Raw genomic sequence first — 26,099 nt, 5'->3', positions numbered from 1 at the left:
ACACATTGTCTAAGTTTATCACCAGTAACTTATTGACTAGAGGACACATTTAAGGAAAGAATGATAAAGGAAAAAGATAAATTATTTGAGGATATTGTCAATAAGAATAGGGAGAAAATGGATACCCTTTTACCAGAACTTGGAGAAATAATTCTTGACTCCAAGAAACTGTACAGGGACACTTGTAAAACAAATATCTTAACAAAAGACCTTGACAAGGAAATCAACAAAGCACAAGATAAGATAAACAATATTGCTGACAATCTGATAGGATCATCAGATTCATTTTTGGAGATAGAAAAGAAGATAACAGAGCAAGAAGAGAAAATCAAGAAGTTAGAAAATGACAAACAAGGAATGAAGGATAAAGAAAAGGACTTGAAATGTAGACTTAGTCCAAGACTAGAATACCTTATTTATTTGAGAAAAGAAATATCTAAGGCTTTGGTTCCCAAACTGAAGACACTAGAAGAGAAAATGCACATACTCAGCAGTACAGTGCAGAGAACACAAGAGGCAATAAAAGACAGCAAAACATTCAGTAATGGTATAAATTTAATTTTGACATATATCTTTCAGATTGTAACCCACCGGTTACAAGAATCGAAGTAGGACTCCACTGACACCGAATGACAACCTTTGTCATTGATGTCAAAGGGGGAGTAGTGGGATGAGAAAAATGGTCAAAAGAAAGGACATCATCTGCTCAGGGGGAGCATACATTTTTTGGCACACAGTTTTGGTAAGACAATTTTGGCAGACTATTTTTGGATATCATTTTGGACACTTTTGATTTTTCTCATGAGTGTTGCCATCAATGCCAAAGGGGGAGATTGTTGGAAAATGTACACTCCAATGAGAAATTGTAGGTGATTGAAGGTTTTTTCATTGATGGCAACCTTGCAATCATATGACACCGGCAAGACAAAGATACTAGCACCGGCACCGACATACAGAACATCAGCAGTGAAAGGAAGGATACCGGCACCTTGGCCGAATTCAATTTTGTTTAAAATGTATTTTGTAATTAATTGTAAAATCATTGTAAGCCGACATGGTGAGTTTTAATATGACTCATATATGTATGAGATCATTTTGTAATAGGAAATGTGTGAAGAAGGGAAGATAATAGTAGACCTAATATGCAAATTACTAGTAAAGGGTTTATGTTGTAGCAGAGCTTAAACCGGTACTGAATCTGGCATAGCAGATGTTGATCTAAAGCAGTACAAGACATTGGATTAGTATAATCCATTTTTGTAAGTCACTGAGACTTCTTTTGTAATTGAGCAGTGAGCTCTAGGCACTTGGCCTTCTTGCATGTGCAGGTCCCTATTGTAAGGGTAATATTCCCTTATTGGCCAGTAAGCGAATATTGTGGGTCACAAATCCCACTGAGGTTTTTCCCACATTGAGTTTCCTCATTAAAATACCGTGTTATGGTGTGCTTCTCATGTTGTTGTTATTGTTCTTATTTACTGCATTATTTCTGGTTTACTGGTACTTAGTTTTAATATGCTTTTCATGTTTTAAATCAAGTAATTTGATATATCGGTTAGATACTAATTCAGCCCCCCATCTCAGTATCTTTGGGAATCCTAACAAAGAAGCTAGATGACAAAGGGAAAGGAATCTAGATCACTAGGATGACAAAAAAATATGGAATGATAAAAGAAAAGCTTCCAAGGGCTAATAATGAGAAAAAGAGAATTTATAAGGTCAAAATGAAGGGGAAAGAACAAGAAGTTATGGGTTATGAGTTGGGAAGGTGGCCAGCCCCTAAAACCTTCACAGTGGTAATTCTTGATAAGAAGTTGTGGGGAAAATATGAAGCTAGACTTCATGTTGATAAAGGTGAGAAGAAAAAAAATTCAGAAGCCCAAAGGAACTGGATGGTACAGTGGATGATTTATGCCCAGGACAACTTATATGACATGACAATTGATATAAGAAATGTTGGAAGCACTTGTATTGACAACTAGGCTACATTAAATAATGTCTCTTGAATACAATATAGGATAAGTTCCTAAGTTTCAAAAATAGAAAAACAAACTACTTCTTTAATGAATGATATTGCTAGTGTAAATTATCAGGTGAGACAACAACACCAAGATATAATGACAATAAATTCCATACTCTCTCACCAAGCTGATTACTTACATCATATCTACGAGAATCTGAAAACTTTGAATCTTCTAGTAAACAAGCTACATATGAGCAGCAAATTCTTATAGAAATGGTAGCTAAAACATTAGAAAAGATTCGACTAGTTACCAAGAAAATTAGGAAACATCAAACTGGCCAAGATAGTTCATCTGAGGAAGAGACAAAGAAGAGCTAAGCTCCTTAACCAAAACCTATAAGAGTGGTGATGTTAAGAACCTTAAGAACCAGGACAGTTGAAAAAGAAGTGGCAGAATCTTCTATCAGAAGATCTAAACCTACTGCCAAGATTGCTATGCCTAAAAGAAAGGAACACTCTTTGGCTACAAAAGAAGAAGAACTTAGGGATTGGCTACAAGAACAAAATATTGAAGAGGAACAACCAACACATGTATATTTAGAAGAAAAACCGAGTTATGTGAATAAAGAGTTAGAGGGAGAAACATCAAGTGTAAATAGTTTTGAGATATCAGCCTCTGATAATTCAGAATCAAATCATTTAGTAGAACATGTATATAGTTCAGAAGATGACTTTGAAGAATTAGATTTAGACCTTTCAGGTTACAACCAACTTAAAACCACCGAGCCATGGGAATATGTCAAGAAAATAGATATGGATATAGAAATGAAGGATTCTTTAATAGAAAATTCTAGGCCTGAAATAATGAGACCTTATTCAACTAGTGGCTACATCTAAATGTTGATAACATTGTGGAACCATATGATGACTCTGGAAAACATGTTTGACAAAACTAGTGGTTGTAATGAACCTACAAAGATCTTATATGTTGTGAGACTCTTATCAGGTAAACTAAGAAATTTGTGGAATAATTTGCCAAACAATGGACCTGTAACTGAAATAGATGAATATAATGCATATGTAAAGAAAAAGGATATGGGAAAATATGATATATTTGCTAAAAGATTCAAGATTCGGTTAATTGATCTTTTCTGTGGATAGAAATCAATAATCAAGAATTAGAAGAAAACAAAATGTTGCAATCTATGAAACTTAAAAATCTAGCCAAATTTCATGAATACAATTTGGTATTTGAAAAATATATGATTGTAGTAAACAAAATGCATGATCTAACAACAAAACAATATTACTTGAATTCCCTACCTTGTGGACTTGGAAAATGGCAGAAGATTACATAATCAAGAAAGAACATTTGACAGTAGATCAATGCACATTCCCATAATTGAAAAGGTTCATTGGGTATAAATTAGAAAAGCAATGTTTGTTAGGAGCACTATAGGCAAATAAAGATGAATATAACTACACCTACAATCTGCAAGAATTTTGTAATAATCCACCAATCAATCAACTTGCAGATTTTACACATCTCAAACAGTTTAATAAAAGAGGTTGTGGAGGAGGAAAGTGTAGATGTAAGAAGTGTTCTAGAAATTAACATAATGGGGAATACACTTTCAAGAAAAGCAAACATGGTAAGTATGGATCAAGAAAGAAATATAAGGTGATCCCATACACAAATGGAGATTTTTCAAAAAGAACCCCACCATACTTACTAAGGAAAAGGAACAAAAGGGTCCCCAAGGGAATTAACTGCTTCATTTGTAAAGGACCTCATTATCCAACTGATTGTCCAAAGAAACTTAATTCTCAAACTAAAATATATGCCATGTTTGAAAACTAAAATTAATATTGGGACATTGTATGCAACAAACATTATTATGATAAACTAGAAAGTTTGTATGAATTAATAGAAGTGGCTCTTGATAAAGGATATATGTTAAAACATAAGGATCTAAAGGATAGGCTAATTGGTGGGCCAACATAGAAATCCAAGATATGCATATATGTCTTTCACCCATAGCCTTAACTAGACGCTTTGAGTTAGACACAGCTTATGCAGATGACTATGTAATATAGTTAGATTATGTTTTCAAACAAAGACTTGATGATTGGGATTTACCTTTCAATCCACTTCTAGAAGATATAATGGAACCCATCTCGTATTAGCTATCACATGGGCTTGTCAGTGTCATGATGTCACCCACATTATGATGTGACAACATGACGCAACCCTGTTTAAAAATAAAAATCCCTATAACCACTTATGTGTGTTAAGTGGACCCTTCTCACTCACGAGTTTTCAAAAAGTGACTTTAATAAAGTAGCTTTAGGTAGTGGGACACTTGTCAATTTTATATGGTTGGATCTCAACCTAAATTTTATTATGTAAAAGACTTCACCAAGCTTTGCACTCTATAAATAGAGTCAAGATATCATTTGAAGGCATGGTGAGTCTAGAGTTTCCATAGGTTCTAAGTATTGTGTCCATAAGAATTTACCATAGAGAGTATGCTCTATCTCTTTTATAGAGATATCAGAAATCAAACTATAAAATTGCTTATGTTGTGCCTAAAATGTTGTGTCTATGTACCTTTGATCATATGATTATCAATCTATAATCAATGAAAGTTATTCTCATTTGTTCTCCTATTATTTGTTTGTGAAAATTGGTATATGTTAAAACATAAGGATCTAAAGGTTTAAGGAAAATTTTAATTTTTTCTATACCCTTCTTTATTGCCAGTATCTCTTTTTTTTAAATATGATATCTCCATTTTGTGTCTATGAAGGTGCCTGACTTTTAGCCACAGTCATTTATTTTCCTGTTTCCTTCTTCCTATATCATCACAGCAGACCAAGTCCTATTAGAAGCATCAATATATAAAAATAAGGGTAATTTCGAAAATGGAATTTGGAGGGAAGGTAGGTTTTGGCATTTAGACTTAATTCTTTGTACAACTTCTATAACCTTCAATCACATCCTTTGTTATCTTTCAGATGTTCTTGGATTGCTTTCCTATCCTTTGCAAGGCCTTTATAAAAGGGTAAAACATAATTTGGGCACCCTAAAAACCTTTTAATTTGTTTTTGTCCTGATGAATATTAGGAAACTCGTATCCTTTGTAGGATACGAGGTTGAAACTGGATTTGGCCTTTGTTCAGATTTAAACCAAGAAAGTCAAATTGGTTTTTCCCAATTACCATATTTTTTGTTGATAGACACATTCCATTCTTTTTGATGGCTACAAAGAGTTCTTCCAAGTGCTCCAGGTGTTCTTCTACAGAGTCTGAAAAAACTGTTACATCATCAATGTAAACAACACATAAATCTTTTAGATATCTTAATGCTTGGTCCATTCTTCTTTGGAAGTAGGTTGGTGTTGTACACAAACCAAAAGGCATAACATTCCATTCATAAAGTCCTTGTTGGACTGAGAATGTTGTTTTGTATATGTCTGTCTCTTTGACTTTGATATGCCAGAAGCCTGATTTGCAGTCAAACTTTGAGAAAAACCTTTCATTAGTGGCCTCCTAATTAATTCGACACTAAATGGGATTGGATAATTGAATGGAAGAATAATATCATTAAGGGGTTTATAGTTGATACAAAACCTTTTTTTACCCCATTCTTTCTTAGCTCTCTTGTTGACCAAAAATGTTGGGCATGCAAATGGGCTTTTGTTGGGTCTAATGAAATGGTCATCTAATAACTCTCTTAAATGATCATCCATCCATTTCTTTTACTTCGGTAGGGCTCATGAGGTATTTCGGTTCATGAGGTATCACTAACTGACATTCTGGCCTAATTTGTATTTCACATTCTTCATGATCTTGGGACGAGAATTGTAATGGGTTGAGACTACAACACTCATTTTCAAATCTACTTTTAATTTCATCAAATAATTATGATGGTGCTTTTGATGTTTCTTTTATAGAATCTGTTTTCCCCTTTATGTCCTACTTGTCAAACTTGTGATGGATGATTTTGAGAGATAGGATTTCAATCTGACCACTTCATGCCTGAGAGATATTTTATGTTTCCAAAATTGAAGTGGTTGATACTTCGTGAGGAAAAGATAACCAAGGAGCACATCATCATCTAAATCATTATATTCTATGAAATCAGTAACAAACATTTTTCCCATTATCTCTATATGTACATCTTGTGCATACCTGCCCATTTTAATCTCTTCTCCATTAATGGCATAAGTATTTGGTATATCGGGTCATGGTTTCCAAAATTTTGGTGGAATGAAATTTGTTTTGGCTAATGATCTAGCCGATCCTGTGTCAACCAATGCATCTACTGGTATTCTTTTAAATCTTGGAAAGAAAAAATTTATCCTAATATAATTGCCATGATTAGCTAATAACAAAGAACAAGCTTTATCTCTGGTTTTTATGATTAAGTTGTTACCACTATTGCTGCAATTTTCTGCCTTTTTTTTTTTTGATTCTATGTTTGGCTCAGATCCTGACTCATTGTGCTATTGATCTTCTTTGAACAAAACCTCCTTTATTTCTCCTACCATGGTAGAAAGATTATGGGTCTCTTTTTGTTGAGTTTTAATTAGTCTAGTAAGATTAGTAATATCATTAGATAAAAGATCTATTTTTTTAAAGACAACAATAATATCAAAATATGAATCCTTGTGATGTTTGGAGGAATTATTTGAAAGAGATTTTTTTTCTCGAGCCCATGGCGGGATCTTGTATCCATGCTCTAAGGGCTTAGGTTTTCTTTGTCTTCTGAGCCATTTTTTGAGCTCATCCTTTTTTGTCTCAAGCTTCCTTAATGTAGTAGAGTGTTGTTTGACTGCTATATTTCTATCTTCTTTGGTTCCTGAGCTCCTATAAGGATCTTTGGATTTCTCTATCTGAATTTTTATCTCTATATCTTTCAAAGTACTTTTAAGTAGAGAAACCAAATAGTCATCTTCTTTAGAGGATGATTCTGATGAAGAGATTTTATGTTCATGTCTCTTCAACCTATCCTTTAGATCCTTATGTTTTAACATATATCCTTTATCAGAAGCTACTTCTATTAATTCATACAAACGTTCTAGTTTATCATAATAATCTTTGCTGCATACAATGTCCAAATCTTGATTTTCTTTTTCAAACATAACATATATTATAGTTCTATGATTGGTTTTCTTGGGACAATCACTTGCATAATGAGGTCCTTTACAAATGAAGCATTTAATTCCCTTGGGGACCTTTTTGTTCCTTTTCCTTAGTAAGTGTGGTGGGTTTATTTTTGAAAATTTTCCCTTTCTATATGGGATCACCTTATATTTCTTTCTTGATCCATACTTACCATGTTTTCTTTTCTTGAAAGTGTATTCCCTATTATGATAATTTCTAGAACACTTCTTACATCTATACTTTCCTCCTCCTCCACAACCTCTTTTCTTAAACTATTTGAGCTGTGTAAAATCTGCGAGGTGATTGATTGGTGGATTATTACAAAATTCTTTTAGATTGTAGGTGTAGTTATATTCATCTTTATTTGCCTGTAGTGCTCCTAGAAAACATTGCTTTTCTAGTTTATACCCAATGAACCTTTTCAATTATGGGAATGTGCATTGATCTACTATCAAATGTTCTTTTCTGAGTATGTAATCTTCTGCCCATTTTCCAAGTTGACAAGGTAGGGAATTCAAGTAATAATGTTTTGTTTCATTTTGTTTGTTGCAATCATATATTTTTCAAATACCAAATTGTATTCATGAAATTTGGATAGATTTTTAAGTTTCATACATTGCAACATTTTGTTTGCTTCCAATTCTTGATTATTGATTTCTCCATAGAAAAGATCAATTAATAGAAGCTTGAAGCTTTCAAAGCTTTCAGCAAATATATCCTTTTTTCCCATATCCTTTTCTTTACATATTCATTATATTCATCTATTTCAGTTACATGTCTATTATCTGGCAAATTATTCCACTAATTTCTTAGTTTACCTGATAAGAGTCTTATATCATATAAGATCTTTGTAGGTTCATTCCAACCACTAGTTTTGTCAAACATGTTTTCTAGAGTGTCTTCCCAAGTGCATATAGCATCATATGTGTTAGATTCAATGACAGTCCCAAAGACACTGAGAGGGGGGGGGTGAATCAGTGTCTAATTGGCTAGCAGAATATTTAAACTTATTTATAACTTTGCAACCCAAAACAGTGTACCGGTAAAAAAGAATTAAAACAATAAACATAAATAATAGAGACACCATAGAAACACACCATAACATAGGATATTTAACAAGGAAAACTGGTGTGGGAAAAACCTCGGTGGGATTTGTGACCCACAATATTTACTCACTGGCCAATGAATAAATACTACTTACAATAAGGGGCCTACACATGTAGGGAGGCCAACAACCTAGAGCTCACTGCTCAATAAAGAGTCACACTGACTACAAAAGTGGATTATCAAATCCAATATAATGTACTGCTCAAAATAGCATCTCTAATGCTAGGTTTAGTACCAGTTTAAGCTCAGTCAATAACCAAAACCTTCGCTCTCAACTATATCACCTTATACAATAAAATGTCTTGTCACACACACCAAAATGACTTATAAGATCTCATACATATATGAGTCTTTTACAATATACCATGTCAGCTTACAAAAGATAATTACATTTACAAAACAATTCATATAAATAAAACTTTATCCTATGTTGGTTGGAGTGCCGGTATACTTTGTTGCCGATATAATCTGAATGCCAATGTAAGTTCCTGTCGGTGCCAGTGTCTGCCAGTGTATGAAGTTTGTGATGTTGGGCATGTAGAAACCAATTGCCGGTGACTTGCCAATTGGTTTCCATCAATGAAAACATCAACTATTCTCATAAGAGTGTAGAATGCCAACAATCTCCCCCTTTGGCATTGATGGCAACACTCATGAGAAAAATTAAAACTGTTATCCAAAAACTGAAATCCAAAAAGATGTGCTCCCCCTGAGCAAGTGATCTCCTCTGTACATGCATTTTTCTCTTCACTACTCCCCCTTTGACATCAATGACAAAGGATGTCATAAATAATCAAAAGACTACAAAAATGTTACCTCAAGGTCTGTAACTGGTTGGTTACAATCTGAAAGATGTTTGCCAAAATTATATTCAAACTCTACATAAACTTGTTACTATCATTTAAAGTTGCCTCTGTCTGCTAGATCATACCGGTGAGATAGTGCATTTGCTACTCCGGTGATTGTTCTCCTTGAACTATTGCCTTAGATAATTCAGCTCTCTGAGTAATCAGATTATCCAGCCTTGAACCAAGTTTATCCTTTAGTTCCCGGGCATTAGACCTTATTCTTGCCTTCTCTTTCTCAAGTTTTTCTAACTTCTTCTCAAAAACTGTCATTTCCTGCTCAAAAACTGATATAAGTCCGGATGAACCTATAATATTATCCGCAATGTCATCAATTTCCTTTTGTGTCTTTTTGATCTCCTCATCAATATCCTCTATTAAACAGTGAGGTTTACATGCTTCCCTATTTAACTCCTTATACTCCAAAATTATAGAATTGAGTACCGATAAAAGTGTATCCACATGACCGGTACATTTCTTTATGGTGTTTTCAAAGAGTGTATTCTTCTCTTTTTCAACTCTCTCCTTTATGGTATCCTCATTCACCTTATCTATAGTTATTACATTATCAACAATAAATCTGGACAATGTGTCCAATTTCCCTAAAGAATCATTAATATGATCTATCTTACAATTGGGAGCAATCATCTTTAGAATAGGTAATGTGTTATCAATCACCTTAAATGCTAAGGCATTGCAATCAATAATCCTTTTAATTGAATCCAAAAGTACCTCTATGATATTAGTAGGTCTGAATTCACCTGTAGATGTGCTTGGTTCTATTGTAGGTTTCTTCTCAACAGATGTCTGACCAATCGCCTTAACTATATCCTCTTTGCTTCCATCAGATGCATCGACTTTCCTTGTATTTTCCTCTGGTGGATCTTTCTATGTATGTACTTCTACCTTTACTGGTTTCTTGGTCTAATTAGGCTTCTCTGCTACTATCGGTGTCACAGACACAACATGTACCTCTGCCTCAGATTGTTTTTTTGTCTGTACCATTGTCAGTTGCTCAGATTTTGGTGGTCTTGTGCTAGCTGTCTTATCCTCTATTTTATTAGTCTTTGGTTGCTCTATTTGAGTTGGTATCTCAGTTTCTTGAGAGTCAACAGTTTGTGCCGATTTCTCTGAAATCTTTCTTTCCTCAATACTGTTTGCCTTAACCTTTGAAGTATCTGTATCCACAACAATGTTTACCTCTTAAGTATCTAAATTCAAGGTAAAGAGTATCTCTGACTCAGGGTTAGTATCATCATGTGTTAAACCTTCAGTGGCTATTTCTGGTGGATTAGTTGTATGGACCCATGAAGAAGGTGCTAAAGGAGGGGTGTCCTAGGTTGGTGGAGGAATGTTATCTGTTATCTTTATGGAGGGTACACCACCTACTTTACCTTTTCCCTTGTCCTTTTGATATACTTTGAATTTTTTCTCCATTTTAGGTCTTCTTCTTTCCTCTTTCTTTTCTTTCTCTACAAAGAATATATCCCATTTATCTGCAGTCTCATATGCAATTTCTTTTACCCTTCTAGCCATCAGGCTCACTTGCCGGTGTCCACTAACAAATACTGATCGATTAACTTTAGAAATAAGTTCATCTATTTCTTCTTTAGAATTTACCAGATGTATAGCTAAGAGTGCTCCAACTTTCAACTTTTTGTCCAGTTCCATTACAGATAGCCTTTTGGCTTCCAATCTCATGTAGAGATCATTTGGAATCTCATCAATCACTTCTATCAATACTTTCTTATAAATGTCCAAGTGTAAAATAATGATTTCTTCAATTGTGATTTTTTCAGAATCATTTGAAGAAATATACCATTTATTTACATTAGATAGATTACCTTCCTCTGTAATCTCATTCAATAGATCATTTAGTGTGGGGGTAACTGGTGTTTGTTTCTTCTTAGGTGTAAGTTTCTTCTTCCGTTCCCTAACTGCCTGTTATTTCTTCCTTAGTGTCCTATTTTTCTTAGGTGAAGGAGAGGGTACCGATGAGGGTTTTCTCTTCCTTTCTACTCTTTTAAACTTAGTAGCCTTACCACTATCAGTATCAGAGGATGTTATAGCTGGTGAAACATGTGCTTCAGGTTGTAGTCCTTCAAGCTCACTGGTTGATATACCACTGATATTCATGACATTTTCTTTGATTTCCTTGACCTTCTTGGAGGCATTTTTGATAAATTTTTATCTTCTTTTTGTCCTTTTCTACATAGATATATTGCTCTCTATAGTTTCTGCATTTCCAAAGAATTTCTCAGATGGCTCTCTTGGTGCATCAAGTCGAGCTTTAGCATAAGTTTCTAGAATAGATAGGTCTACCTCATAACCCTTCTCAGTAACCCAAATAGTTCTAGGGCTTACTGCTTCCATCCAAGTTTCATCTCTCTTAATCACAAAACAAATTTCCTTGTCATATTTGTCAATTATGCTTTGTGGTAGTCTCTCTCTTGCTCTCATCTTAGATTGAAATGTTTTGAAGTAGTCTATGATGTGTTTAACACTATCAATGCCCATATCGGTGAAAGATTCTTGTACTTGTCTTCCTATCGGGATGTCATAACCAAAATCCTTGTGACCTATGTTGGGTATCTCCTTGGTAAAGTACATCATTAGGCATACTAGAAGGTTTCCAAAATGGAAAGTACCTTTCTTGTCTCCCTTAATCTTCTTTAGGTTCTCAATTAATTCATCTTTAAGCCATTCACACACATAAATCTTAGCATTATTGTTCATCATCTCATATGCACTATGAATACATAGGCTAGAAACAGAATTTAGTCTATTTGCATGAGTTGCTTTGTATCCTAGTACCATACTCACATATCTCACATTGATATCCTTAACATCATTCACTCTAAGTGACCTGCTATCATATGTGGCTCTGGTTAAATCCATAACTCCCCTGTTAGGTATCTTCTTGGTTTTATCAGGCCTACTACCGGTTGAAGGTAAACCAGTAACTGCCTTAATTGCTTCCTTGGTTATCTTGCAAACTAACTCTAACCACATGAATTCACCATGGACTCTGCTCAATACAAGTCTGACAACTTCCTTTGGAAATTTGGGAATATTCATAATCTCTACAAAACCTAAGTCTTTCACAATCTTATGTTCGGGGTTCATCACACTATTTTCATCAGTAATAACCTCATTGAATATCTTCTTTAGATTCCCAATCCCTAGGTTTTCTATGTTGCAATGTATGTAGATTCTAGGGTCTTCTGCAAATGCTACACCTTTCGGTATTTTCAAAAAAGCTCCTACAGAATCATCCTATTTTACAATCTCGGGGATAATCTTGAATACAAGTCTAGGGTGTTTGACATTTTTCACAATGGTAGGGTTCGAAATAAACTCAAGAATAGAAGATGAGGAAGCCATTTCAAAGAAAAATACCTCTAAACTGAAATTCTGAATGCCTAAAAGTCACTTCACAACTTAGTCTTAGAATGCCCTTGCTTAGTTTCACGCTCTCTAATCAATTGAATGCTTGGTGAGTTTGAAATGAGGGTTTCCCGGTGCTTTATAGCCAAAAAGGTTCTTTAAAACTACATTAAATGCTTGCTAGTTAAGTGAAAACTTAACACATCCGCCAGTAAATAAGAAATGTATCTTCTCACCATCAACCAAGGGTAGAATGTGTGATTTTTAACTTGCTGCAATACCCACTAAGGATTATTCCTCAGTTAGATGAAGAATCTCCTGCCAGGGGAGGATTACTATGTTCTACCAGTGCAGAGATAGTCTCATCATTTTTTTGATCACTCTTCTTAATCCATTGTTTTGAAAATTCTTTTTTTACTTCATCTACCTTTTCTTTTCCCTTCAAACTAGATCCTTTGTTGTTCACCAGTGCATTCTTGCTTCTATAGAATTTTGCAATATGTTCAATCTTGTTGCATGCATAACAAGTTACATTATTCCCTTGAATATCCTTTCCATATCCATGACCGATTTGTGCTCTACATTGATTAGATAAATGCCCAAATCTTCCACAAACATAGCATTTCACATTCATTCTACAATTTTCTGAATTATGACCAACTTAGTTGCATTTGGAACATTGACTGGTGGGTGAGTTTATATTTTGATTATTTCTAAATCTACACTAATTTGCTCTGTGACCATATTTGTTGCAATTAAAACATTTCCCATTAAATTTATAAGCATTAGGTTGTCTTTCTGGTTTGTTCTGATCTTGATTGTTTGTAGTTCCAGAACTTTCTCCATGTTCAAATCCAAGTCCATTTGTATCTCCATCGGGTTTTTGTCTTTTAAGCATGTCATCAAGTTCTTCTAAACTTTTCTTGAATTTGTCTTTGTGTTTATTTGCAGTAACCAACTCATTTTCTAGAATTCCAACTTGTCTCACAAGCTCAGCTTTATCATGTTGCATGCGAATCAGATCTATCTTTAGCATATCATTTTCATGACCAAGTATGAGATTTTCATTTCCAACATCATTAAGTCTCCTAATCAAATCTTCTTCATTCTTCTTCCTGTCTTCAATATTCTTACATAACCTCATAGTCATATCTTGCATTTCATTCTTCATATTACTATTTTCTTGTCTCAACTTATTTGCAATGTCTCTAAGAGTCTCTTTTTCATCATCATCATTTTGCATCTTCTCATGAAGTTCCTTTCTCTTATTTTGTGCTATAACCAAATTTTCTTGAAGTCCTTTAATGAATTTCTTAGCAGTCCTCAGATCATCTTCAAGTTTGATATTCTTCAATTTTTTTGCATCAAAATCTTCAAGAGCTCCTTCCAACTATTTTCTTAAGTTCTCCATCTGTACCTGTGTCAGAATCTCCCTCAAGTTGTTAGGCTTTTGTAAATAGAGGACCAGGCTCTAATACCAATTGTTAGATTCAATGACAGTCCCAAAGACATTGAGAGGGGGGGTGAATTAGTGTCTAACTGGTTAGTAGAATATTTAAACTTATTTATAACTTTGCAACCCAAAATAGTGTACCGGTAAATAAGAATTAGTGCAGTAAATAGAAATAATAGAGACAACATAGAAACACACCATAACACAAGATATTTAACAAGGAAACCCGGTGTGGGAAAAACCTCGGTGGGATTTGTGACCCACAATATTTACTCACTGGCCAATGAATAAATACTACTTACAATAAGGGGCCTGCACATACAGGGAGGCCAACAGCCTAGAGCTCACTACTCAATAAAGAGTCACACTAACTACACAAGTGGATTATAAAATCCAATACAATGTACTGCTCAAAATAGCATCTCTAATGCCAGGTTCAGTACCGGTTTAAGCTCAGTCAATAACCAAAACCTTGACTGTCACCTATATCACCTTATACAATAAAGTGTCTTGTCACACACACCAAAATGACTTATAAGATCTCATACATATATGAGTCTTTTACAATATACCATGTCGGCTTACAAAAGATAATTACATTTACAAAACAATTCATATAAACAAAACTTTATCCTATGTCGGTTTGAGTGCCGGTATGCTTTGTTGCCGATGTAATCTGAATGCCGGTGTAAGTGCCTGCTGGTGCCGATGTTTGCTAGTGTATGAAGTTTGTCATGTCAGGCATGTAGAAACCAATTGTCGGTGACTTGCCAGTTGGTTGCCATCAATGACAACATCAACTATTCTTATAAGAGTGTAGAATGCCAATAATATGGTTCCACAATCTTATCAATATTTAGGATGTAGCCACTAGTTGAATATTTAGGATGATCATATCTTTGGCTATGGTTTTGGGAGAATGTTTTGGATGTTCATGTGTATCTTTAGTTCAAATGGTTCATGATTTGGTGCTCCACAAGTTATCTTTCTAGTACGAATTGTTGTTGTTGAGTATTCTCTTGAGTTAGCATATTGATCGATGAAGATTTACATAAGTGGTGTTGGTGCAACTATTGCAGATGGTTCTAATGTGCTTGTTGGTGTTTCTTGATCATGTCCTATTTTTCTTTGTGATTCGCATTGATTCTTGTGTGCATTCTTTGTGATTTTTCTGATCTGGTGATATTCTTCATGTTATGTAGTATTCTTGGTGGTGTAGCATGTTTCAGTTGATCATGGCGAGATTTCCAATGGTGATGCATGTTTGGAGATTTGATTTAGGTCCATGTTATGTCATGTATATCATTTTACTGGTCCATTAGTTCCCATATGTACCATGTGATGAAATTTTGTAACTGTGAGTTGAGGGTTTTGCCAACCTTGTACTCAAGGTTGATGATTTGTATAAATAGGTGATTTAGTCATGTAATTTAGGTATGGGTGTTATGTCTGCATTATCAAAGAGTGGTGCATGTAGTTCTTAAGTGAATTTATCCTTCAGTGTGGTTTATTGAGTAGAGATTATTGTAGGGCAGATAAATGTGCTTAACCGGAACTGTCATCAGGAATTAGCAAATGCTATCATTGTAGTTCATTTTTTCTAGATTATATTATGAATCTTTTTTTAAGGTAGTGAACCTTTCTTGAGGGTTGGAGCCTTCTGGGTCATCTTATTTTGAGTAGTGAACTCTAGGCAGTGTTCCTGAATGCATGTACATTCCCCATTGTAATATTTTCACATACTAATGCAGAGTATCATCTTATTGTGGGTAGATTCCCACCTTGGTTTTTCTCTTAACCAGGTTTTCCATGTCAAAATCTTCATGTTATGTGTTGTGGTTTCATTACTCTTATCTTTATTGTTTCTATTATTGTTAAGATCTGAGATTGTACTTAAACTATTTTAATCTGGTGAAAACTGATTCACCCCCCTCTCAATTTTCCTTCTTGGTTGCTACTAACAATTGGTATCATAGATACATCCTTTGAAAGAAGCTTGACTACTTGAGGAGATCCGGGATGGAAACTTATGTGTTCAAGAAGGAGAGTCCTAGATTCAATGGAAGCAATTATACTATTTGGATGGACTGGAAGGAATTTCACTTGAAATGCCTTGGAGAAGAGTATTGGAAGATCATAAAGAATGTTTATAATGTTCCTCAGAATGGATTGGTTACTACTGCTGACATCAAGGATGCCAAACATAACATAAGAGGTAAGGAAGCATTTTTGAGTGCCTTAACTGGTTCAGAGATGACTAATGTGATGGGTTTGTAGATTGCTCATGAGATTTGGAAGAAGCTGGAGACTTTGTATGAAGGAGATGTGCAAGTTAAAGTTGATAAGTTGCAGAGCTTGAAAGAGAAGTATGAAGCATTGAAGATGGTAGAAGATAAAAATATATCAACCTTTATGGGTAAGTTGAATGATCTTGTCATCAATATCAGATGTGTCATTGGAACCCTTGAAGAAGATGAGATTGTTGCTAAGGTGTTGAGATCCTTGCCTCCTACTTACAAACATAAGGTAGCTTCTATTGATGAGATCCTGAGTGTGACTATAGTGACTAGAGACATGTTGGTTGGAAAGCTTACTGCATTTGAGTTGAGTGAATTTGGAGAATCACATGGTAAATTAGAAATTGCATTCAACGCCTCTATATCTGGGACGAAGAAGTATGATCTGAGAGAAAGTTCTTGTTGGGTATCAAGATTTGAAAGAGAAAGGAGAGAGATGGAAGAGCAAGAAAGAGAATTAGATGATCTTGAAGCTCTTATTTCTTGGAGATTACCTAAATGAGCCGATAAGTATTATGGAAAGTTACCTTTGAAATGTTTCTCTTGTAATAAGATAGGACATTTTGCTTCTAGGTGCCCTAAGAGGATGTCTAGATATGATAAGCATGATAACTTTGAAAGACATGATAGATCTGATAAAAATGATAGCTATGAGAAACATGATAAGTATGATAAGCCCTATAAGCCCTACCAAAAGTACAAAAAATAGAAGAGATTTTATTATGCTACTAATGAAGGTGTAATAGATGAGGAATCAAAGAATGGGAATTCAGAAGACAAATTTGTATTTCTTGCTATCAAGGAAGATGATATGGTATCAGTGAATCATACAAGTTGCATTATTGAGGAGAAATATTTGGCTACTAAAATTGAAGAGAAATATGAATGGGTGATTGACAACAATTGTCCACATCATATGATAGGTGATAAAATAAAATTTATAATTATGGAAAGGTATGATGGTGGAATAGTGAGATTTGGAGATGACATAGCTTGTGTGATTTGTGATAGAGGATCTATATTTTTCTATGGTAAGCATAATATTGATGATGTCTTGTATGTTGAAGGATTGAAGCATAACCTTTTGAGTGTTGGATAGATGGTTGACAAAGGATATGATTTGCAATTCAAGAATGGCAAGTTTAAGATCCTAAATGTCTCTGGTATAGAGATTGCATTAGGTACTAAAAATAAAGGTAATATCTTTCAATTGAACGTTGGTGAGAAAAGATATTTGATTTCTCAGATTGATGAAAGTTGGTTGTGGCATAGGAGAATGTGTCATGTTAATTTTGACTACATGGTAAAGATAAGTTCTAGTCAAGCTGCTAGAGATTTTCCTAAGATTGTGAAGCCTGCTAATCTAGTATGTAAGGAATGTTAGATGGGAAAGAAAACAAAAACTTCATTTAAGAGTAAGCTATATTCATCTAATGGATTTCTAGATCTGGTTCATAATGACTTATGTGGTCCTACTAGAGTGAGAAGCATATAGGGAGAGATATATTTTATGTTGTTGATTGATGATTATTCAAGGATGATGTGGGTAAACTTTCTAAGGAGAAATAAAAAGCGTTGGAGAAATTCAAGATATTCAAAGCCAAAGTGGAGATTGAGATAGGATTGAAGCTTAAATTCCTAAGATCTGACAGAGGAGGGGAATTTACATTAGGAGATTTTGATACATTCTATGAGGAATGGAATTAGAAGGCAGTTATCTGCTCCTAGAACCTCTAATCAGAATGGAGTTGTTGAAAGGAAAAACAAAATTATCTTAGATGTTGCAAGGACTATGCTGATTGAAGGAAATGTTGCACAAATATTTTGGAGAGAAGTTGTTAGCACTATTGTTTACACATTCAACCGAGTGCATATTAAAGGTGATTCCGGTAAGACTCCTTATGAGCTATGGTTTGGTCATGTTCCTACAATTAGACATTTTAGAATTTTTGGAAGTAAATGTTATATCAAGAGAGATGAGGATATAGGAAAGTTTGATGAAAGATGTGATGAAGGAATCTTCTTGGGATATTCCACTAAGAGAAAGGCCTACTGGTGCTACAAGAGATTGCAGAAGATGGTTGAAAGTGAAAATGTGAAGGTGGATGAGTGTCTTGGAAAGCATATTAGAGCATACAATTATGATTTTGATGATGAAGATGTTGTTCCTAAGATTGTGCAAACAAATATCTTGAAGCAAATTATTCCAGTGGAGAAAGGTTATCTTGAAATTGCTATTGCTGGTGAAGAAATGCAAGAACCTGAAAATCAGAAGACGCTAAGGTATGTTAGATTGAATCATTAAGAAAATCAAATTATTAATGACAAGAATAAAGGTATAATGACTATACGAAGGATTGCTGCTAAAGAGATATGTTTGATTTCAAAGATTGAGCCTAAAGATATTGCAAAAGCATGTATGGATGAAAATTGGATAAAAGCAATCGAAGAAGAGATGAATCAAATTGAAAAGAATAACACTTGGGAGCTTGTTCCAAGGCCTAAAGACAAGAATGTGATTGGTACTAAATGGACATTTCAAAATAAAATGAATGAAGCTAGTGAAGTTATTAGAAACAAAGCAAGATTGGTATGTAAAGGATGTTCTCAGATTGAAGGTATTGAATATGAAGAAACTTTTTCTCTTGTAGCTAGAATTGAAGCTATTAGGTTGTTGCTTACATATGCTTCTTATAAGAATTTTAAGGTATATCAGATGGATGTAAAGTCACCTTTTTTGAATGGTGATTTTGAAGAGGAAGTTTACATTAGGAAACTAGATGGATTTTCTCTATCTAATGAAGGTGATATGGTATGCAAATTGAAGAAAGCTCTGTATGGATTGAAGCAAGCCCCTAGAGCCTGGTATGCTAGATTGGATAAGTATTTATTGAAGTTGAGATTATGTAAAGGTACTGCTGATAGTAATTTATATTTCAAAGTTGAGAAAGATAACATTTTGATTGTTGAAGTCTTTGTTGATGATATCATTTTTGGCGGTGATGATATGCAAAAGAAATTTGAGATGCCTATTATAGGTGAGATGAAATTCTTTTTAGGACTATAGATCACTCAAACCAGTAAAGGTATTTTTATTTCTCAATCTAAGTATGTTAAGGAATTGTTGAAGAAGTTTGGATTAGCTGATTCTAATCCTATTGGAACTCCTATGGCGACTGTATGCAAATTATCTAAGAATGATGAATCTTAGAAACATTGATGCTGATTGGGCCGGTGATGTTGATGAACAAAAGAGTACTACCAGTGGAGCATTATTTTTGGGAAAGAAGTTAATTTCATGGTTCAGTAAGAAACAAGATGTTGTATCTTTGTCTACTACTGAAGCTAAATGCATTGTTGCTGCTAGTAACTATACTCAAGTAGTCTGGATGAAGTAGACATTAAAGGATATCAGAGTTACTTATGATGAGCCTACTGTTATATATTGTGACAATTCAAGTTCTATCAATATTTCAAAAAATATGGTGTTGCATTCTAAAACAAAGCATGTACCCATAAAATATCATTTCTTGAGGGAGAAAGTTAGTGATGAGGAAGTCAGATTGGAATATGTATCTCAAAGGATAAAATTACAGATATTGTCACTAAGCCTTTGCCTATAGATACATTTGTCTATTTTAGACAAGTTAGGGGTCCCTGCTTGTCCTATTGAGAACTAGATGCATGGAGTTGCATAAATCCGGTGGATTTCAGAGCCTTATCTCTTTGTCTGAGTTGATGAGTTGGTGTTGCTACTCAGCCATAGTAGTCAGTGTGTGATTCGGATTTTCAATTGTGAGTTTATCCTAAGGGGGAGATTGTCCTTCTTAGAAGATGAGTTTTGGGAAAGAGCATAATTTGTATTCTACCTTTGACATTATTCTAAAAGGGGGAGAGAGTCATGGGAAAAACTACTTTATTTTTGGAGATTTGTGTGCATGATCTTAGGGGGAGTTTACTGGTTTAATTTGTTACTTTGAATTGATTGTTTTTCACATTCATATGTTTCTATCAATGCCAAAGGGGTAGATTCTTGGATATTGTTTTTGTTGGGATATGTTGTTTGGTGTTCTGATGATTGCATTGAGCTACTATGGATGGTTTATCTTTTTGGGATGATGGAATACTTTATTCCTTATTGGTTTTAGTGATACAAGAGATTGCTTGATCATATTATTTGATCCGGTTTGTAGTTTAATCTTTCTGTGCAGTGGTTGGAAGAGTTTTGTATTTGCTCTGGTGAGCTCCAGTATGCTCATATCTTTGGCTGCAGTTTTGGGAGGATTTTTTGTATGTTCATGTGTATCTTTAGTTAAGATGGTTCATGATTTGGTGTTGTGAAAGTTATCTTTCTAGTCTGAATTGTTGTTGTTGAGTGTTCTTGTGAGTTAGTGTGTTAATCGATGAACATTTGCATAAGTGGTGTTGGTGCAGCTATTGTGGGTGGTTTTGTTGGCAATTGACACTCATCCAAGCTTATGGTGTTGTCATTGATGGAAACACACATAATTTTGGGTTGGATATTTATCTGGTATCCTCTAGTATTCAATGTTTAATATCTAACATTCAATGAAACGGACAAGCAAGGGAAATAGACAAACTAGGAACCGGTATTTGGAGGTCAACATAGGAGATTGATTCGGAAAAGGATTTAGCGGCAACAGTCATGAAGATTAATGTTTATATTTTTGTCTAGACCGACATGTATTTTTTTGTAATATTATTGTAAGCTGACATAAAGAATTCATGTTTATGTATGTACAGGGTATATAAGTTAGTCCGACTAGGTCATTTTGGAATATAGGTGTGATAGGTTATGTGATATTATGCGAGCAAGATATTGATTGACAAAATATGAATGTAATAATTTGTTATCGGTCTTGGTTATTTGTTAAGTGGATTGGGAAGGAAACAAGGTTACTGGTAAGGAAGGAGATAGTGATAATCGATATAGTCTACACTTAAATTTGAACTCATCTAGCATATTAGATGCACACTCAGAGTTCAAAATTTTGTTTGTAATTTAGTACTTTATATCTATAGTCAGTGAGGCTCCTTTGTGTTGAGCAGTGTACTCTAGGTAGTGTGCCTTCCTGCATGTGGAAGCTCCTATTTTATGTAATATTTATTCAATTGGCCAGTGGATAGATATTGTGGGTCACAAATCCAACCATTGTTTTTCATCTTTGAGGTTTTCCACATATAAATTTGTGGTGTTATGGTGTTGATCTTTGTGGTTTCTTTGCTCTTTACCATATCTTGTTTATATGCATACCGGTTGTTAATTGGTAAAGTATCTAAAGGAATTAAATTTTTAATTACCAATAGAACACTGATTCACACCCCCCCCCCTCTTAGTGTTATTGGATTCCAACAATTGGTATCATAACCTTGTGCCTAAGAATAAGTCTAACAACTTGAGGAAGATCATGTATCCAGAATCCATGGAGATGAGTTTGGAGAAATAACTTGAAGTAGCACTTGAAGACTATGATTCTGAAATATTGAAGAACTTGAAGCTACAAGATGAGTTGAAATATACAAAATAATTCATCCTTACCCTACAGGAGAGGTTATCATTTGCTCAAGATAAAAGGAAGGCACTCTTACAAAATCAAGATGATGAAGAAAAGAATGACTTTAAGGAACTATATCAAAAGATGAGTTAGGAGAATAATATCATGAAGAATAAGATGCAAGCCATAACCATGAGAATGGACAAGGAGATTGAAGACTGGAAGAAGAATGAAGAAAACATTTCCATATCTCTTAAAGACAGATCTGAGGAATGCATTAGGCTAGCGCATGAGAACGATGTATTGAGAACTAAATTGGTACAATCAAAAAACAATGAGAAAGAGTTGGAAAGAATGGTGGTAGTCCTAAGAAGTGATCTGGATGCTACAAATGAATACAAAGAAAAGTTTAGGGTCAATTCTGCAAAGCTTGATGAGTTATTGAAGAATCAAAGAGACACTGGAGACACTAGAGGTCTTCAATTTGAGCATGGAGAAAGCTCTGGTATTGTAAATAAGGAGAATCCACTAGATAACCAGAATTAAAAATCACTAGTAAGACAACCCAATGCACATAAATATAATGGTAGATGCTTTGTTTGCAATAAGTTTTGTCATAGAGCAAGTCAATGCAGAAATATAGCAAATTAGAATAATAATTCAGTTCTCGGTCAGTGTTCAAATTGCAAAAAGTATGGTCATAGGACAATAGATTGTAGAATTTAATGTGAAATGTCATGCATGTGGAAATTTTGGGCATATGGCTAATCAATGTAAGTCAGGAAATGATCAAGGTTACAACAAGGCAATTCAGAATGATGAGAAGGAATCAACCCACCGATAGGAAATGATGAGAAGGAAAAAAAGAGATTGATGATATCCAGAATGATCATGAGAAGAAATGGATCAGAAAGTCTGAGGATCAATTGGCTGAAGCAAATACTCTAGTTACTCAACTGACACAACATATTGTTCCTGCATCGACAGGAAACTCATCCGATAATTAAGGCATTAGCCTTAGGGGGAGGCAAATTGATGACAGATCTTGCATTATCCCTGGTAGTGGTTTGAAGGCTTGTTTCAAACTTTGGAGAAGTTAGATTGATGGTTAATCGACACTGAAATAATGGATCCAGGATCCGGTATGATATGTCGGCAAGCATTTATGTCAATGAGGAATTAGGGTTCCACAGGTTAAAAGGCTTAAGTGATTCATTTTTCATCACCAAGCATTCAGAGTGAAGTAGAAAGAGTTGAAGGCGATTAAGAGCATTTTTAAGCAAATTCTAGTACATTTAGAGTGAATTTTCAAGGTTTCTCACCAGTGAAGTCTTTGAGGTATTTTCTCAGGTTTTAAGCTATCTTTTCAAATCACAATGACTTCTAGATTTTCTCTCGCTCTGGTAGATGTGGCAACCCCTATTGTGGTTGATATTAAGGATCGTCCATGCCTAGTTTTCAAGAAGTATCCCCAGATTGCAAAGGTTGATGATTCGGTAGGTGCATTTTCAAGGGTTCACGATGGCTTACTCCATGTTGAGGATGTCAGAGCATATATTCACTACACATTGGAGGAGTTAGGTACATCAAAGATCTAGAACATGTATATGACAACATTATTGGATAAGAATGGCATGATCAAACCGGAATTCATAAATCTGAAGGATCAGGGTTTCACTGATATTTTGGAGATGCCTGAGTTTGAAGATGAAATGATCTGGTTTGTGTTGAGCCATGTCCATGGTGAATTCATGTGGTTAGACCAGCCTTACAAGATCACTAAGGAGGCTATTTGTACAATCACTAGTTTTCCCTAGGATGGACAGACACCGGGAAGGAAGACAATTTCAAATAATGAAGTCAATAAGTTAACCAGTGCCACTTTCGACAACTGGTCAATGAGCATAAGAACTATCACGGACAAGGCCATCCAATTTTCTAGTATGATCATTAGGTACAAGGTAACTCAATCTAACTGGGTGAACTCTGTATCTAGTTCTTGTATATACTATGCACATAAGTTTGTTAAGGAGAATGAGAAATATTGATGCAGGAGCATCCCTGTTTGATGAGAAATCTTGCATCAACCAAAAATATTTCCTTCTAGTTTTGTTCTTGTTTAGCTCTTTGTATAGTTTTATTTGTTCTTACCGGTTGGCACCCATAGTTGCTTTTCTTCATGGCAGTTCTTATCTTTGGTTTCCAGATGGTTTCATGTGCTTGATTCCAGATTTTTAGTTTGTAGTCACATAAATCTGTCCACTTAATTAAATGAATACTTAGTATTTATTTGATTATTTAACTATCAATTAATAATTAATTAAATTAATATTTAATTAATTCATCTTAACCCTATTCTCCTATTAATTAAATAAATTATTCAATTTATTTGATTTAATTCACTTAACCAAATTCAGACCATTAATTAAATAAATAAATCATATTTATTTAATTAAATCTTCTCTCACATTTAAATAAATTAATATTTATTTAAAACCCCCAAAATCCCACCTCTCACATTTAAATAAATAAATCATTTATTTAAATCACCTTTATCCTCCACCCACTTGCATTTTCCTACAAATGCAAGTTGCACAATTATTTTAAATAAATAATTTATTTAAATCACCTTTATCCTCCACCCACTTGTATTTTCCTACAAAAGCAAGTTGCACAACTATTTTAAATAAATTATTTATTTAAAATCCTATTTATCCTCACCCACTTGAAACCTTTAATGGTTTCCCTTAAAGTAGTCAAACTTGATGGCTTTAAAGTCTTCAAACTTGATGGCTTCCTTCTATAATCTTCTTAAGACTTTAATGGTTTTCCTTAAAGTCTTCAAGCCTTTAATGGTTTCCCTCAAAGTCTTCAAGCATTTTAAATGCTTTATCTTCATTTTTCTCATTTAAATAAATTAATATTTATTTGAATATTTATCCAAATGAAAATTACACCATTTAATTGAAATAAATGATTTTATTTTAATTGAAAATACCAAAATTTCTCCCACTTGCATTTTCCTACAAAATCCACTTGCATGCCTAAACTCCTTCTAAATTCTTCTAAACCCTTCCTAATTAGCCTAATCCATCCCCTAATTATTGTCACATTCCTAAGCAAAATGGAGTCACTTCTCAAAGCCTAAAAGTCTTGGATAACCTTTGAAAGCTTCCAACCTTCAACCACTAAATGGCTCAAAGTCTTTGATAACCATTGAAGGCTTTCAACCTTCAACCACTTAATCCCCAAAGTCTCCAATAACCATTAATGGTTAATTCAACCCTCCCACATGGTTAAAACATTTGTTTTGACTCAACCTCTACCCAACCCAAAGGTCTCATCAAGCCTTTAATGCTTTGACCATGATTATCTCTTAATCATTTGCACAAAGGTTTATCCTTGGATTAACTCTTAATCCAATGGGTAATCTTAATTTAGACTTGACCCTTACCTTCTAGATAACCATGAGGTCTTCTCAGGCCTTTAATGCCTCCAACCTCTTCTCTCAACCCAATCCTATGTTGACACTTGTCACCATTTTATTGGTGCCAATTGTGCACATGGATCCCCAACTTTCAAACTTGGCCCTTGATTAAACCATTCAATCTTAACCCTTCATTTCCCTATTTCTTCTATAAATAGAACCCTTCTCCTCAAGCAAAAGGAGAAGCATTTAGAGTATTGTTGTTATACTGGCATTAGCATAGAGCTTTTTCATAGCATCACTATCTACTCTTGCATAGTATTTGCTTATCATATTCAACTATCTTGAATCTCCATATGGCATCCATGGCTAGTGCTAAAAGCTAAGAGCTACACTCATTTGGGACTTGGAGAGGAGAGGAACAAGGGAGGAGCAACTATGAGCATCTTGATTAGCTATTTCATTTTATGTTTATATGCTTTCTATTTCATGCTTAATATCTCTCTTGATATGCCTGTTTAGGATAATCTTTTGTTGCTAACACTAACGTTTGTTTCTTGTGCTCTTGTGTGTGTTGCTATCAAACAGATTTTCTAATCCTTTTTGCAGAGCATCATAGTTCATTTGGGTTCTTTTCCAGTTGACTATTTCTAGGTTCCAGGAGAGTTCTTGTGCTTACTGGTTGGTTTTCCTTCTTTCCTGGTGTGATTCTTCATGTGTGGATCCATCTTGGGTATTGTTCAATGTTCTTTGGCATGTGGCTAACCTTCCCACTAAACCACATCACTTGGTTGTTATTTTCTAGAAATATTTCTTAAATCTTAGGGCTGACCTAATTACATGTTTCATTTTCCTGCATTGGCGAATGCAATCTTATGAGGCTGACCCAGATATGTTCCGGTGGGTATAAATATGTTATTGTATATTCATTTGTA

This window comes from Cryptomeria japonica, chromosome 5 (assembly GCF_030272615.1).
Source record: "Cryptomeria japonica chromosome 5, Sugi_1.0, whole genome shotgun sequence".
In the NCBI taxonomy this organism is placed as follows: domain Eukaryota; kingdom Viridiplantae; phylum Streptophyta; class Pinopsida; order Cupressales; family Cupressaceae; genus Cryptomeria; species Cryptomeria japonica.
Note: the sequence above shows the minus strand (reverse complement) of the source record.